This window comes from Castor canadensis, chromosome 12, assembly GCF_047511655.1.
Source record: "Castor canadensis chromosome 12, mCasCan1.hap1v2, whole genome shotgun sequence".
Taxonomy (NCBI): domain Eukaryota; kingdom Metazoa; phylum Chordata; class Mammalia; order Rodentia; family Castoridae; genus Castor; species Castor canadensis.
Genome location: NC_133397.1, coordinates 63,072,234 through 63,089,282, shown reverse-complemented (window position 1 = coordinate 63,089,282; position 17,049 = coordinate 63,072,234). Strand labels below are relative to the sequence as shown.

The window sequence follows — 17,049 nt, the reverse complement described above, 5'->3', positions numbered from 1 at the left end:
ACAGAAGACCTTTACAAAGTTTAAGACACTTTCATAGTCAACCTATATAAGCATATCCATTTCATTATATTAATTTTCTTTCATTTCTTTACATTTAAGTAAGGTGTGCTTTTCTTTTGTGGTGCTGGGATCCTGGGACTCGTACATTTTAGGTAAATACTGTATCCCTTAGCTGTAACTTCGGCCCTGGGTTGTACTTTTTTTTCTTGTTCAGGTTGTACATTTTTATTTCTTATGATGTGAGCTGTTTGTTCATGCTGTCTTGTTTTGTTTTTTGATGGTACTGGGGCTTGAACTCAGGGTCCCATGCTTGCTAGGCAGGTGTTCTTACTGCTTGAGTCACACCTCCAGCACTTTTTTGTAATTGGGTTGTTGTTGTTGTGTTTTTTTTTTTTTTTTTTGAGATAAGGTCTTCCAAACTGTGATCCTCCTGATCCCTGTCTCCTGAGTAGATAGGATTACAGGCGTGAGCCACCAGCACCTGGCCACTCATGTTCTTTGTTTATTTTTTCTATGAGGCTTCCTATTTCCAGGCATGTTTGAGGTTTCTTTTCCTTAAATTTCCTTTGTTCAACTTTATCTCATCAATTTGGAAGTTTCACATCCTTCTCTAAGTCTTCTGATGGTTACTTTAAAAATAAAATTACGCCTGGGGGCTGGTGACTCACGCCTGTAATCCTAGCTACTTAGCAGGCTGACAACAGGAGAATCGTGGTTCGAAGCCAGCCTGGGCAAATAGTTCACAAGACCCTATCTTGAAAAAACCCTTCATAAAAATAGGGCTGGCAGAGTGGCTCAAGGTGAAGGCCCTGAGTTTAAGCCCCAGTGCCACACACACACACACACACACACACACACACACACACACAAAATAAAATTACAAATGCATGAATTTTTCTCTTCTCCATCTATATTAAAATAAAAATGTTACATTTTGGGAAAAATAATCAGGCATAGTGGCACACAACTATGATGCCAGCATTTGGAAAACCGAGGCTGGAGGACTTGGAGTTCAAGGACAGGTTGAGCTACATAGTGGGACTCTTGTCAAAAAAACAAAAACAAGCCAGGTGCAGGAGGCTCACGCCTGTAATCCAAGCTTCTCAGGAGGCAGACATCAGGAGTCACAGTTCAAAGCCAGCCAGGCAAGTAGTTTGCAAGACCCTATCTTGAGAAAACCCTTCACACACACACACAAAAAAACGTGGCTCAACGTGTAGCTCCTGAGTTCAAACCCCAGTATTGAAAAAACAAAAAGATGTTTTGGGGCAAACAGTATGACTTTGCATTTTGGAGCCAAACAGGCCTGGTTGGAGTCCAACCTCTTTCTTGTGTAATCTTAGCCAGGTTGTGCAATATCTTTAGGCCTGGGTCACTTTGTAGGCTTGTTTATTTACATATCACAAATATTTGGTGAGCGCCTGCCATGAACCAGGAAATGAACTAAGCTCTGGAGTTACAGTGGTGAGTAACTCAGATAATCCCTGTATCCGCAGAGGGTAGAATAAAGTAGCTAAATAGAAAGCACTTAGTGCTTTGTTTATAATTCAACGAGCAGTAGAGATTATGATTGTGATTAATACCTTATATATTATGAGATTTAGCACATTTAATTCCTTCCTCCATACTTCCCAGGTATCAGTTTAAAAAATGTATGTTACCTGTGTTAATCAATTTTCCATTGCCATGACAAAATCAACTTAAAAGAATGAAAGACTGATTTTGATTCATGGCTGCTTGGTCTTATTGCCTTTGGGCCTATGGTGAGGCAGTACAGCATGGTGAGAGAAGAGTAGCAGAGGAAACCTATCCACCTCGTGATGGCTGAGAAGCAAAGAGAGGGAGAGGAAAGGGTTTGGGTCCCGATGACCTAACTTCCTTCCAGTAAGTCTCACCTCTAAAAGGTTTCAGTATTTAACAGTGCCACAGGCTGACAGCCAAGGATTTAGCATATGAGCCTTTGGGGGACACTTCAGATCCAAACTAGACCTTTACATTCAGCTTACTGGTGTTTTACTTTTACACATTATGTCTTCTCCTTTACATATTATTTTTGACATTTTCATTGTTTCAATAGCTTGAAAATTTAAAAAAATGTAAATGTTATGTTTTGAGGTCTCACTGGTTAGCTACATTTTTTCATACCTCATCTTCCATGTACTTAAGTTCTTTTATTTCTTTCTTGGTCAGCTAGAATACTTTGAGGTTTATTTTCTCCCAGAGTAGATTAGATGAGCTATATTTTTCTTTCAAGAAATTTAACATATAAGCGAGTCTTTCTGATGCCCTCTCTTTTAAGGACCTTAAATATCATAGAATTATTGACTATAATTTTTTCGAAGCAAGGTCTCACTGTGTAGCCAGGCTGGCTTTGAATGTGCAGTTCTCCTGCCTCAGCCTGTGAGTGCTGGGATTATGTGGGCACCCACACCCAACATGACTGGTAATGCTTAGTCTGATACTCTGAAATGATGATCCATTCCCTTGCTGGTATTTAGTGTTAACCAAAAAGAAGTCTGGTGTTCCTCCTTCTTTTTCTTATTTGTAAATAACCCGTTTGTTTCTGCCTGAGTCCATATAGGATTTTTAATTTATAATGAAAACTTTAAAAAGTCTACTTGATGTGTCTAAGCATAGGTCTCATTTTTAATCATTTATTAATTGATTACACAAACATTTTCTGAACATCTACCCTGTTTTCTTGGTAACTTAGTAGACCCTTTTATTAAGAAAACTCAAATTTTCTTCAATTAAAGGGAATCTTTCTATAATTTCTCTTATTATAAAGTCTTGAAGGATCACAATTAGTTTGTTGAATCCCCTGGATATATTTCTAACTCTTTTGCATTTTTCACTTAGCACCATATTCATCTCCTTATCATTTTCATGAGAATCTCATAATTATTTCTTGAATCAGTCTTTTAAGTCACTGTAGCATCAATCTGTAAGACATTAACTCCATAGGTTTCTCTTGTTGAATATGGTACACCAGGTGGCTGTAAGGTATGCCAATGGAGCTCTGTGTGGAAGCCATGTTTGGCACTTTGCAAAATGAATTCTTTTCAGCTGCTCCATGTGTGCAGCTTGGATGTATTGTTGACTGGGGCCTAAAATATTACAATCCCATGGAAGACAATTGGAAATATCCTTCAAAATTATAAAAAGCTTTTATGTTCTCACCAATACTCTACTTCAAAAATTTTACCTCAAATATATATCACATATTGAAATAACTTGTTTAAAGTTATAAAGAGCATAACCTTCTGTGTTTATAATGACAAAAGATATGGAAAGCTCCAGATATTATACACAGGAGCCTAGTTAAATACCTTCTGGTACATCCTACATAATAGAACCATAGGCAGATGTAAAAATGAATGAAAATTTCTTCAGATGTTGATGTGAGAGGATCTCCAGACTGAATTAAATGAAAAAGGTGTATTTGTTACTTTTACATTGCTGTGACCAAAATACTGGAGAAGAACTTAAAGGGAGGAATCAGTTATTTCGGCTCATGGTTTCATGATGGGAAGGGTGTGGCAGAGCAGAGCAGTTCATGTCATGACTGCCAAGAAGAGAAAGGGGTATCCAAACAGGGGTCGGGGCAAGATACAGCCCCTAAGAACACTCTCCCAGAAACATACGCCCTCCAAGTCAGCCCACATTCTACCTTTTACCATCTCCCAATAATATCATCGTATTATGAATCCTTCAAGGGATTAACCCATTCACCAGGTCAGAGTCCTCGGGATCTAGTCATCTCTGGGAGCACCGTCATAGACGTTGATCTCCACAGTGTTTTTCATAGTACTTATTTACTTATTTACTTTAGTGGTACTAGGCTTTGAACTCAGCCTTCCTAGGCAGGCAATCAACCACTTGAGCCACACCTCCTCGGCAGGCTTCCTCAATCCAGTCAAGTTGACAATCAAAATTTACCACCACTGAAGGCAAAGTGAAGAACAGATAATAGTGTATATCGTATTACCTTTTATGTAACAATGGGGGGACAAAATACATATTTAGGCTTTCTTACACTCAGATACTAAATATTGGAAAGATCCCCAATAAATTATTAAATAAGTTAACTACAGAGTAAAGGAAGGGGACTTGGGGTGAAAGTGAATATACTTTCTGTATTATTACTATTATCATTTTTTTTTTTGCAGTATTCGGGTTTGAACTCAGGGACTACACCTTGAGTCACTCCACCAGCCCTTTTTTTATGATAGGCTTTTTTCGAGATAGTGTCTCAAGAGCTATTTGCCTGGGCTGGCTTTGAACTGCAATCCTTATCTCTGCCTCCTGAGTAGCTAAGACTACAGGCCTGAGCTATTGGTGTCTGTCTGGTGAATTTTCACATCTTGTGAAGATGGCTTAAAAAGGAGAATGTCGACTTTCTGCCTGCGAAGTTTATGAGGAGGGAAACCCTAAAATTAAGTAGAACAGCACCTTTTCTGGGACCACTGTGACCTGGATGTAACACAGACATATATGGGCATAGCTCAGAAGTAGAGCACCTGCTTACTATGCACATGACCCTGGGTTCAATCCCCAGCAGAGGGGTGAGGACAAGGAATATAAACTAGACATAAAAGAAGAAAGTTTCAGAGAAAAATGAAGTGTCTGTTCTTACTAGTCAAATTTCAACACAATGAACTTTATAAAAGTGTTTCAAGAAGAGGGGTTCTCTGACTTTTGAGTGTATAAAAAATTTAAACAGAAGCTTAACAAAAGTATTGCTATAAACTGCCAACTATTTTTTATCATAGAAGACAAAGGATTTTTGGCATTTGATGAAGACACTAAGTTCTTTCTGTAAAACATATTACTAAAAACAGTTTCTAGTATTAAAGTTGACTGAGAATAAAGGGTAATGGTATCATGATATGTGTAACTTTCATACTCTTCCCACCAGACACTTGGACATGCAGAAACAACCAGAAGCCTTTTTTTAAAACAATAATATAGCACTGTGGGTCACTGGCAATAAACAGAAGGAGGGTATAACTTTCCATATATACCTTTGCTTCAACCCAAGCAAACTAGGAAATACAGATGCTTTGGGACTGCCTGAAACAGATGTAAACGCAGAATGGGAGTCATACTGGTCCATTGTGCCCTATTTCCAGACTCAAGTGGATATGTAAAGCAGCAAATGCATGAAAATATTATAAACAAAATTATCCATGAGGATAATTATCTTAACTCTCATTTTGAAAATATTCAGAGGGCTAGTGTATGGCTCAAGTGATAAAAGTGCCTGCCTTGAAATCAGGAGGCTGTGAGTTCAAACCCCAGTATCACAAAAAGAAAATATTAAGAAAGAATTTTCTTTTCACAGTACACAAAACTTCAGTTTGTAAAATTGCCATAACAAAAATATACTGTCACTCTCAATTAACTCTTTAATCAAATAGCTGAGAAGAAAATGTCTTCCCTTGATCAGATACTTTTAAAAGAAAGAAAGTCACAATAACAAGGTGGCAACATTACCACCAGCAGGGTCTGAATAGCAGAGCAAGCCAAAAAGTATTTTGCTCTTTTACTGACCTCAGTTGAAAATGAGTATCTAAGCTGGGTACTGGTGGCTCACACCTGTAATCCTAACTACTCAGAAGGCAGAGATCAGGAGAATCAGGGTTCAAAACCAGCCCCAAGGGAAATAGTTAGAGAGACCCTATCTTGGAAAAACCCTTCCAAAAAAAGGCTGGTGGAGCATTATACTTAACGGAGAAAAATTAAAACCATTCCCTCTAAAATCAGGAACCAGACAAGGATGCCCACTATCTCCACTCCTATTCAACATAGTACTGGAATTCCTAGCCAGAGCAATTAGGCAAGAAGAAGGAATAAAAGGAATACAAATAGGTAAAGAAACTGTCAAAATATCCCTATTTGCAGACAACGTGATCCTATACCTTAAAGACCCAAAAAACTCTACTCAGAAGCTTCTAGACATCATCAATAGCTATAGCAAGGTAGCAGGATATAAAATCAACATAGAAAAATCATTAGCATTTCTATACACTAACAATGAGCAAACGGAAAAAGAATGTATGAAAACAATTCCATTTACAATAGCCTCAAAAAAATCAAATACCTAGGTGTAAACCTAACAAAAGATGTGAAAGACCTCTACAAGGAAAACTATACACTTCTGAAGAAAGAGACTGAGGAAGACTATAGAAAGTGGAGAGATCTCCCATGCTCATGGATTGGTAGAATCAACATAGTAAAAATGTCGATACTCCCCAAAGTAATCTACATGTTTAATGCAATTCCCATCAAAATTCCAATGACATTCATTAAAGAGATTGAAAAATCTACTGTGAAATTTATATGGAAACACAAGAGGCCACAAATAGCCAAGGCAATACTCAGTCAAAAGAACAATGCAGGAGGTATCACAATACCTGACTTCAAACTATATTACAAAGCAATAACAATAAAAACAGCATGGTACTGGCACAAAAACAGACATGAAGACCAGTGGAACAGAATAGAGGATCCAGAGATGAAGCCACCTCACCCCTGTTAGAATAGCCATCATCAGCAACACCGCCAACAACAGGTGTTGGCGAGGATGCGGGAAAAAGGAACCCTCTTACACTGTTGGTGGGAATGTAGACTAGTACAACCAAAAATTTGGAGGCTACTTAAAAAGCTAGACATCGATCTACCATTTGATCCATTTTGAGTTAATCTTGGTATAGGGTGATATACATGGATCTAGTTTCAGTTTTTTGCAGACTGCTAACCAGTTTTCCCAGCAGTTTTTGTTGAAGAGGCTGCTATTTCTCCATCGTATATTTTTAGCTCCTTTGTCAAAGATAAGTTCCAACAACACAGTTACAAATTTGGACTTAAAAGATATATGCCTTGTGCATATATGTGTGTATATATATATATGTACAATTTCATATCTACAAAAAGAGAAAATCTATTCGTTTCAAGTTTCCCAAAGACTATTTACAAAAATTCATTATATACACAAAGATTTCTATAAATTCCCCAAATTCTTTTAAACCAATGTGGCAAAATGGGAAAAAAATGAAATGATTGTCAAAAATACCACTTGGAATTCTAAAACCACTTTTCCAAATAACCAAAGTCAAAGAAATCTAAGTCTATTCAGAAATATTAACAGTGAGAACACTGTGCCAGTAAAACTATCCTCAGAGGAAAATTAATATTAATAAATATTTTTATTAGAAAACAACAAAAAAGACCAAAAACAAATTCACCCTGTAGAAGTTCAGCTGTTTTGTTTGCAAAAACAGAAATCAACTCAGAAAAATAAGGTAGATAAAATGAATGCTTGACTCAACTCATAGAACTGAAAGAGAAAGATGAAAAATTAATTCCCCAAAGGGGAGGAGCCAGGGTGGCTCTGGGGAACCAGGTAATAGAAAGCAACGAATTTCAGGATGAATCAGCTACCAGATGAGTAAGCCACAGCTGTTTCGGGTCTTACCATTTTGGTTAAGATTCAGTTACCATGGAGAGAGCAACCAATTAGCCTAGATCAGGTTTCATGTGTATTTTTCAATCTAGGAATGTTCAGAGCATCTTAATTGGTAGTTTTACCAAACATTATTCAATAGGGAAATAATAGTTCCCCAAGAAAAACTGGGTTATTGTTATCAGAAGAAGGGGCAATGAATGTGAGGTGACAAAAACAACAAATTGTCCTTTAGAGCAAGATTTGGCTAAGATGTTCACTACATAATTTATTTATAGTTCCAAAAAGTTATGAGTCTTCTGTATTAGTGAAATGGTTAAGTGGTACGTCGTGGCACATGACTGTAATCCTGGCACTCAGGAGTCTAAGGCAGGAGGATTGAGAGTTCAAGGCCAGCCTGCACTATATAGAGAAACCGTGTCTCAAAAAGACATATATAGTCAACACTTAAAGGAAATGCACCAAATGTGAATAGTAGTGCTCTCTTTCTCTCTCCTCATTATGTATATATATGTAGATAAATAGATGATGGATAAATAGCAGTGGGTTAGATCGTGACCTCTAAAAAGATATATACACATCCTGACATCTGAACCCTGAATATGAACTTATTTAGGAAAAATGTAATTGAATTATCTAAAAATAAGCTCATTCTAGATTATCTGGATAGAACCTAAATTTAATGATTCTTAGAAGAAACAGAAGAGAAGACACAGACACCAAGAAGGCTACAATCACATGAAGATGGAGGTGTGGATTGGAGTAATGCAGCCACAAGTCAAGGAACTCCTAGAGTCAACAGTAGCTGAAGAGGGAAGAATTAATTCTCCTCTGGAGTCTTTGGAGGGAGACCAACACGGCTAATACCTTGACCTTAAACTTTTGTCTTCCAGAGGTGGTAGAGAATAAAATTGTGTGGTCAAGCATTTTGTGATAATTTATTATTATTTATCATTAATTTCTAGGAAACTAATATATATTTAGTGTATACGTACATACATATACACAGACGATAGTCTATCTATACAATTTATATAATATGTACTTTCACAAATTTTCCTCTTTTTTTTTTTTGGTGGGGCTGGAGTTTGAACACAGTACTTCACACTTGCAAAGCAGGTGCTCTACCATCTGAGTCACATCTCCAGTCCATTTTGCTCTGGTTATTTTAGAGATGAGGGTCTTTAGAACTATTCCTCCGGGCTGGTCTCAAACCTCAATTCTCCTGATCTCAGTCTCCCAAATAGCTAGGATCACAGATCTGAACCATTGGCACTGGCTAATTTTCCGTATTTTTATATGATAAAGATACATTGTTCTAAAAGTTGAGCATATAGAAGGTTAGCAAATTTAATATCAGACAAGATAAAATGTGGGCAAAAAAATTCAGTGGGCCTATCTTCTCATAGACAATTCTCCATGATAAAGTCAGCCTCTGTTATGTAGGGATCCAACAGTGTATACTATTGACTGCTTTGAATGATTAGCTCTTGTTGGGGTCTCTTACATCCCCATTTCTCATTCCCATTCCCAGCTCCTTGTTTCACTTTGTCTGGTATCTGGGTTGACTAGGTGAACTGGATGGGAGTTGGCTTGCTCTTCTGTCCTGCCTCCTTGGTTCCTGCCCTGCCGGACCCCAGCTCACCTCACTCTGGACTCTCACTTGTCTATGAAGAGGGATCGTGCATTTTTCCATAGCACGCATGGAAGGATAATGCGTATAACCCAATGATAACATGCCCGTACCACTTTGTGAATTCTAATCTAGAGTAAACTAGTGATAGCTTTCTAATCTGAAAGGGCTGCGGAGTAAAGTTGGTTATTGTTTGGATCTTAAATGTCTTCCAAAGGCTCAAATGCCAAAGGCTTGGTCTCCAGCCTGTGGCACTATTGTGAGGTCGAAGCATCTTTAGAAGATGGGACCCACTGGAAGAAAGTTAGATCATTGAGGATGTGCCTTGGAGGAGATATTGAGACTCTGCCCCTACTTCTCTGTTTATTGACTGCCATGAGTTAAGCTGCTTTGCTTCAGCACATATCCGGCCATTATGTTCTGCCTGGCTACAGATCCAAAACAACAAAGTCAACTGACCATGCACTGGAACCACTGATACTGTGAACCACAATAAATACCTTCACCTTTTAAGTTGTTTATTTTTTTTTAGGTTGTTTATTGTTTATTCTAGGTATTTTATCACAGTGATGGCAAACTGATGAGCACAAAGTGATCATCTCTTGTTGATATGGCAGGCATGGTGGGAGGGCCAAGAGGAAAAACCCAGACCATTTGTCCTCAGTATTTTCCTGCTCGGTTTCTCCAGATCCCCCAACAAAGCATGTGTCATCTAACCTGGAGGATATCATCACTCTGTTGGGAGTACCAGACAGACAGACAGAGGACCCCTTCCAACTGCACCACGGGCATCCCAAGCCAGGTTTACGCAGGAGCCATCAAGCCACCACCAGTGGAGCCAAAGCACATTCCAGGTCTGGTGGATTCAGATGACACAGCCTCAGACTAGTGGTATCAGATGCTTGCTTTCTCTGGGAAGGGGTCATGGCCTCTGTCCACTTACCCCTTCCCAAGGATTGAAATTGCCCTCAAGAGGGCATGAAAACTCTCCAGTTAGGGAGATGAGCTCCTAAGTGGACATTTTCCAGGGAAAACAGGGAGACACTAAATCTTGAAGAAGTCAGTCCTGAGCAGCCTGGAGAGGGAATGAGGTTGTCCAAGGATTAGTGGAGTTGAGACAGCACCACTTTCCCTCAGATTCCAGAGCTTCTCAGGAGAGTATACAAAGAGGGGTGCAAGGTGTCTGGGATAGTGAAAGTGGCCTTGGGGTCTGATCCAGAAGTGCATGTGCCAAAACCTGGGAAGCATGAAAAACAGGCCTCTAAAAATCCGACAAAGGCCTGGATGATGATACCATATGCATCTCAATGGATGCCAGCATGGACAGGTGATGAGGAAAGAACATTCAGAAGACCCTGACCCAATGCTGCAAATGTGCTCATGTCTTAGGTGCAGCCCCCTGGGAGAAGGTGGGAAGGGAAAAACACTACTTGGATCTTTTTCTTTCCTTCTTTTTTTTGGTAGCACTGGGGTTTGAACTCAAGGCCTCACACTTATAGGCAGGAACATTACCACTTGAGCCACTCGTGATGGATTTTTTTTCCAGATAGGTTCTATTTGCCTGGGACTGTCTTTGAGCCCTTAATCCTCCTGATCTCTGCCTCCTGAGTAGATAGGAATACAGATTACAGATGTGAACAACTGGTACCTGGCTAGAAAAATCTTTAAAAAAAAAAAAAAGAAAGAAAGAAGTGACTGAGTTTACCTGGAAGTGACAAATATTATATATGTGTGTGTGTGTGTGTGTGTTTCAACTGACATTGGGATACCCAAGTGAATGTTCAAGATGAAGAAAAAGTGTGTAGTAGAATGTAAAGTTATATTTTCTTATCAAACCTGAATCTTCTGCCTGTGAAATGCATATCAGCTACAAATATTCATAAAAATTGATTGCATATAAGAAAATTTTACAAAGCACAAATTATATAGATGGAATTCTCTAGCCACATTAAAGCCAATGAGTATGTTAAAGAAAACACAGACTTTAGAAAATTTTAAAAAGAGGGAAGATAATCCAACAACACTAGAGAGAAATCAAGATTACCGTATCAGATTATTTATAGAAAGAATAAGTAAGAAAACACAACACATAAGTTTAAGATACATGGACAGCTGGGTGCTGGTGGCTCACACCTGTAATCCTAGCTACTCAGGAGGCAGAGATCAGGAGGATCATGGTTTGAAGCCAGCCCTAGGCAAATAATTCATGAGACCCTATCTCAAAAAGGCTCTTCACAAAAAGGACTGGTGGGTGGCTCAAGGTGTAGGAACTGAATTCAAACCCTAGTTCTGAAAAAAAAAAAAGATATGTGGACAAATCTGTGTTTAAAGATATAAATTTGTAGGTTTAAATGATTTTGTCTTGTTTTATCTTTTTAATGTTTTTATAAGGAGCAAAGTTTTATTTTGGCTCACACTTAGAATTTTAGAAAAACAAAAAAAGTTTTTAAAACTAGTTTTTTTTTTGTTATTCATATGTGCATATGAAAAAAAAAACTAGTTTTTGAAGCTAGAGAAAGAAAAAGTAGGGAATACACTGGAACTTATAGGCAGAGGCAATGACTTCCTAAATAGAACTCCAATGGCTCAGCAGCTAAGAGAAAGGATTGACAAATGGGACTACATGAAACTGAAAAGCCTGTGCACAGCAAAGGAAATGGTCACCAGATTGAAGAGGCAGCCCACAGAATGGGAGAAAATCTTTGCCAGCTGTACATCTGACAAGGGATTTATAACCAGAATATACAGGGAGCTTAAAACACTAAACTCCCCACCAGTGCCAGTGGCTCATGCCTGTAACACTAGCTAGTTAGGAGATAGAGATTAGGAGGATTGCAGTGTGAAGCCAGCCCTGGGAAAATAGTTCATAAGATCCTATCTTAAAAAAAAAAAAAATCACAAAGAAGGGCTGATGGAATAGCTCAAGGTGTAGGCCCTGAGTTCAAACCCAAGTACAGCAAACAACAAAACAAAAAACAAAACCTAAATGCCCCCCCAAAAATCAATGACCCAGTAAAAAAAATACATTAAGAAATACTCTTTTCTTTCTTTCTTTCTTTCCTTTTTTGGTAGTACTGGGGTTTGAACCAAGGGCTTCGTGCTTGCTAACAAGGCACTATACCACTTGAGCCACACCTCAGTCCAAGAAATGCTCAACATCCCTGGTCATAAAGGAAATACAAATCAAAACCACATAAAGATTCCATCTCACTCCTGTAAGAATGGCTATCATGAAGACCATAAAAAACAACACCAATGTGGGGAAAAGGAACTCATACATTGTTAGTGGGAATGTAAATTAGTACAAGCCCTATGAAAAAGAGTATGGGGGCTCCTCAAAAAGCTAAAAACAGAGCTATCATATGATCCAGAAATACCACTCCTAGGAATATACTCAAAGGAGTGTAAGATTGCAGTAAAGACACCTGCACACCCATGTTTATTGCAGCACTATTCACAATAGCCAAGCTATGGAAACAGCCAAGAGCCCAACAACGGATGAGTGGATTAAGAAAATGTGGTATTTATACACAATGGAATTTTATTCATCTACAAAGAAGAATGAAATTTTGTTGTCTGCAGGTAAATGGATGGAACTGGAAAACATCATATTAAGTGAAGTTAGCCAGGTTCAGAAAGCCAAAGGCAGCATGTTTTCTCTCATATGTGGAATATAGGCCCAATACAAATATATGTATTAGCATATATATTTAAGTATACACACAACATTATTCCAAAAGTGGGACTGTTAGAAGAGACTAAGGGAGAAGGAAAAGAAGGACAGAATGATAGAAAGTGAATAATAGTGAACTACATCCCAACTGTGTAAGAGCAAGACGTAACAAAATACTACTAAAAATTGTTGAACAACACAAGGGTGAAAAGGTAAGGAAGAATAATGGAGGGGGGCTAGACTAATTTTAGCACAATATATTTATAAGTAAAATACCGAGGCAAAATTCACATTAAACAAAAAACAGACACCTAAACAATGAAGAGCAGGAATGTAAAACAAGACATATTAAGGGGAGGGCCTTACTGGGAGGAGAAGGATAAATGAAGAAAGTAAAGAGGGTGAATATGGTTGATGGAATTTCTGTACAAGTATGAATATGGAACAATGAAACCTGTTGAAGTCACCATGAGAAGAGGAATGGGGTAGGAAGGAGAATAATGGAGGGGATGAATCAGTTTGTGGTACAATACATGTATAGATGGAAATGTCACAATGAAACCCCTGTATAACTATCATAAGCTAACAAAAATGAAGGGCAGAAAGGTAAAGCAGGTCCTGTCTGGGTGGGTATCAGTGGAAGGGGGGAGGGCATGAGGAAAGGGTGAAGGAAGGTGGAGAAGGTGGAAGTGTGTTGTACTCATGTATGAAAATAGAACAATGAAACCTGTTGAAATTGCTTTAAGAAGTGGGGAGAAGGGGTAAAGCAGAAAGATAAAGGGGCTGAATCTAATTAAGACATATTGTAAACACTTATGTAAATGTTACAGTGAACCTCCTGAACAACTATAATATGCTAACAATAAATAAAAAAAAAAAAGTAAAGTGGCTGGCAGAGTGGTTCAAATGGTACAGAACCTCCCAGCAAACATGAAGCCCTGAGTTCTATCCCCAGTACCGCCATCAAAAAAAAAAAAAAAAAAAAAGAGCAAACATATCACTATGGAAATGAGTTAATTAGAAAAAAAGTTATTTAAAAAACAAATTTCACTAAGAGAAAATGCAAAATATAAACCTCTTTTATCTTTCAGAAAGCCCCAGCCACCCATCTCTGCAGAAGGCCTTTCCTTCCTCAAATTCGCCCCTTCCAGGAGAGTCACAATTTACACTTCCTTCCAGGTTTGAGCTCATTCCCACTAGCTTGAGCAGTAACATTTCAACCCTGGCAATTCCACACTAGCATTGCCCAGATGAGCCAGAGAGCAGTTCTTTGGTTTTGTTTGTTTGCTTTATTTTTTAGTTTTTTGTTTTTTCGACACAGGGTTCCATAATGTAGCCCAGGCCAGTCTCAAATTATTGATTCTCCTGCCTCAGCCTCCTAAGTGCTGGCATTACAAGTGTGCACCACTATGCTCACCTGGTTGGAATAGTCTTTCTTGATGACAACCTAGCAAAAGAATGAAATGAGTGACTAGAACCAATTGGAAAGAATTTGCACCTTTGTGTGTGTGTATACATAAGTTTGGGATGGTTGTTATGTTCTTTCAATCCTGGAATTATGCTAAATTATTGAATCCAGATGTTTTCTGATATCAAGTCCCTTCACAAAGGTGCAATTCCTGTATGCCCCACTACCATAATGAACATGTAATATAAATCAGGAGCCACGGGTGATAGTGCATGCCTGAAATCCCAGATACTCACGAGGTTGAGGCAGGAGGATCACAAGTTTGAGGTCAACCTCAGCAATTTAGCAAGACCTTGTCTGGAAATAAAATAAAATAAAATGGACTGAGAGTGTAGCTCAGAGGTACTAGGACTTGTCTAGCATGCCCAAGGCCCTGGATTCAATACCCCATACTATGAAAAAAAAAAAAGATTTTGAGTAATTGCAAATTGTGTAACAAAAAAGAAAAAAGACTTCTAGGAATGTACTTACCTGATTTCCTTGTTCACATACATCAATCATTGAGCACCATATTATCAGAACTCAGTGTTAAATAATTATTATCTCATTTAACCTCTTTTTTGCGGTACTGGGGCTTGAACTCAGGGCCTTAACCTTGAGCCACTCCACAGCCCTATTTTTGTGAAGGGTTTTTCGAGATAGGGTCTCCCGAACTATTTGCCCTTGGCTGGCTTCAAATCGTGATCCTCCTCATCTTTGCCTCCTGATTAGCTGGGATTACAGGTGTGAGCCACCGCCACCTGGCTTCTCCTCTGCTTTAAAAATTATTTTGTCTCCATTCCTGTTGTATGTATATTAAAAAGCAATATGTGTGACTACCTTGGTCTTTTTTTGGCCCTACAAGGCATGACCTGAAGAAGGATCCCCAGCAAAACCAGATCACAGAACACTGCGTTGTGGTAGAACTGCCACAAGGAGGCAGCAGAATCTGATACAAAGTCCAGACCCCTTCTTGCCTTCCTGAATCTGCACTTGTTCTCAAAATCCTTTGGTTTCTTGTCCAGCTTTGGAGTCTGCGTTTCATCATTCACTTTTCCATCTCCCAGAAAATGAACAACATGGCACTAGCTTGCATTAAGCCACTGCTGTTGCTAGCACACAGTGAACTCTGTACTTGAGTTCTTTCCCAGATACAAATCACATAAAGCAATTACTCTATACACTGGATGTTGTTATAATTTTAATTCACAAAGTGTTTGTTTTGAGTTATGAATAATATTAAGTTTTCCTGGCTTGCAACTTCATCACTTCCTCAAATTTTGGTGAAATCCAAGGACTCCCTAGAACTAGCTGACTCTGAGGAGAAACCCTCGCCCCAAGAGTGAGGAGACAAAATCTTACAACTGCCTTAGTGTTGCTGAGTAGACTGGCTCTATCTGCCTACAAGTATCATCAGCTCCTTTAAGATCTGGCATGATTTGCTGTGGTTCATGCTTTCTTTGATCTGTCTTCATGGTGCTTCATAGGGAAGTTACCAGAGGCTGCATTGAGCATGGCTAGCCAGAACACCCTTTCAAAACACAGCTAACTGGATGATTGACAGCCCTGGAGAACCTCCACACATTGAATATGAAAGATCCTGGAGGTGGCACCAGGTAGGGGCATCTTCGCCTCTTCCCCTCCCATAAATACTGCTCACCATCTTCAGGAAGGCAAAGGAGGTCAGCCTGGATGGAGTGTCTGTGGCACTGGGGAAGTCTCTCAGGAGGAAAGAGGTGTCACCTACACTGGCACAAAAACAATTCTGCCCCTTCCCATATGTTCGGTCACAGCTGAGGGGACCTCAGTTGTGGGATTCTCTTTGTGTGGCCGTCTCTCTACCACATGACCAGAGACCACAAAGCCCCCACTCCCAAAGGTTCCTGCTGTCCCTGCAACCTCCCTCTCCTGAGATAACTTCTGGGAACTTCTTACAGTATGGGCCAATCAAAGAGGGTGTGACCTCCCTCAGCACCTGGAGATTCCACCCTGAAGGTTGAGGACCACCATTGTGGCAGCCCCTCCCATCACCATCATCTCCTAGAACCAGTTGCTCCAGCCCTTGACAAACCTCTAGAAGCCTCTTCTCCTTCTCTGTGTTTGGCAGCCGAGAAAAATGATCTCAAAATGTCACATTCATTTAACAGCTTACAGGAACCCAGCATATCTCGGCTCACTTGAGATCCCTTGTAAACGAGGGAAAGGAAAAGAGAATGCTAGAACATCAGTAACATCATAGAACAAAACATCTGTGAATGTAGAGGATATAAGGATGTGCAATTCAAGCTGTTGAAAAATGGTGGGGGGGAGGGGTGGGCAGTAAAAGGGCAAGGTAGAGCAATGGAAGGGATTGAAAGGACCATAGTAAAGTATACTCACAGAAGGGATACATTGAGAATCCCCTTTGAACATTGACTTAAATATTAATAACAAAAAACAGGGCCTTAAAATAGGTATAGAGTGTCTAGAGGGTACTAGTGGGAGGGGGGAGGGTGAATGAAAGAAATTAAGTTAAGGATATATGATTGATGGACTTTGTATAATTATACGAAAGAGATCAAAGAAGCCTTTTGCAATTGCTTTAAGCGGGGTGGGAAGAGGGTTGAGGGGAAGAGACAATGGGGGTGATCTAACCAGTGTATAATATAAGCCTATTTGGAATTGTCAATATGAATCTCCCTCCTGTGTAATGAATATATTCCAATAAAAATTTTATATTAATAATGAAAAAGAGATCTCTTATACCACTGTAGTGGTGTGTGCCTGTTACTCCAGTACTAGGAAGCAGAATCAGGACCAGCACAAGTTGGAGTTGGAAGTCAACCTGGGCT

General features: G+C 39.2%; 1 long non-coding RNA gene across 1 annotated transcript; it reads left to right on the top strand.

Moving 5' to 3' along the window:
* The first annotated feature begins 1,403 nt into the window (after positions 1-1,403).
* On the top strand, positions 1,404-16,564 carry LOC141415044 (uncharacterized). The gene is made up of 3 exons (XR_012440072.1): positions 1,404-1,464; positions 9,787-9,952; positions 15,084-16,564. It is a non-coding gene; the product is annotated as an uncharacterized lncRNA (long non-coding RNA).
* The last annotated feature ends 485 nt before the right edge of the window (positions 16,565-17,049 follow it).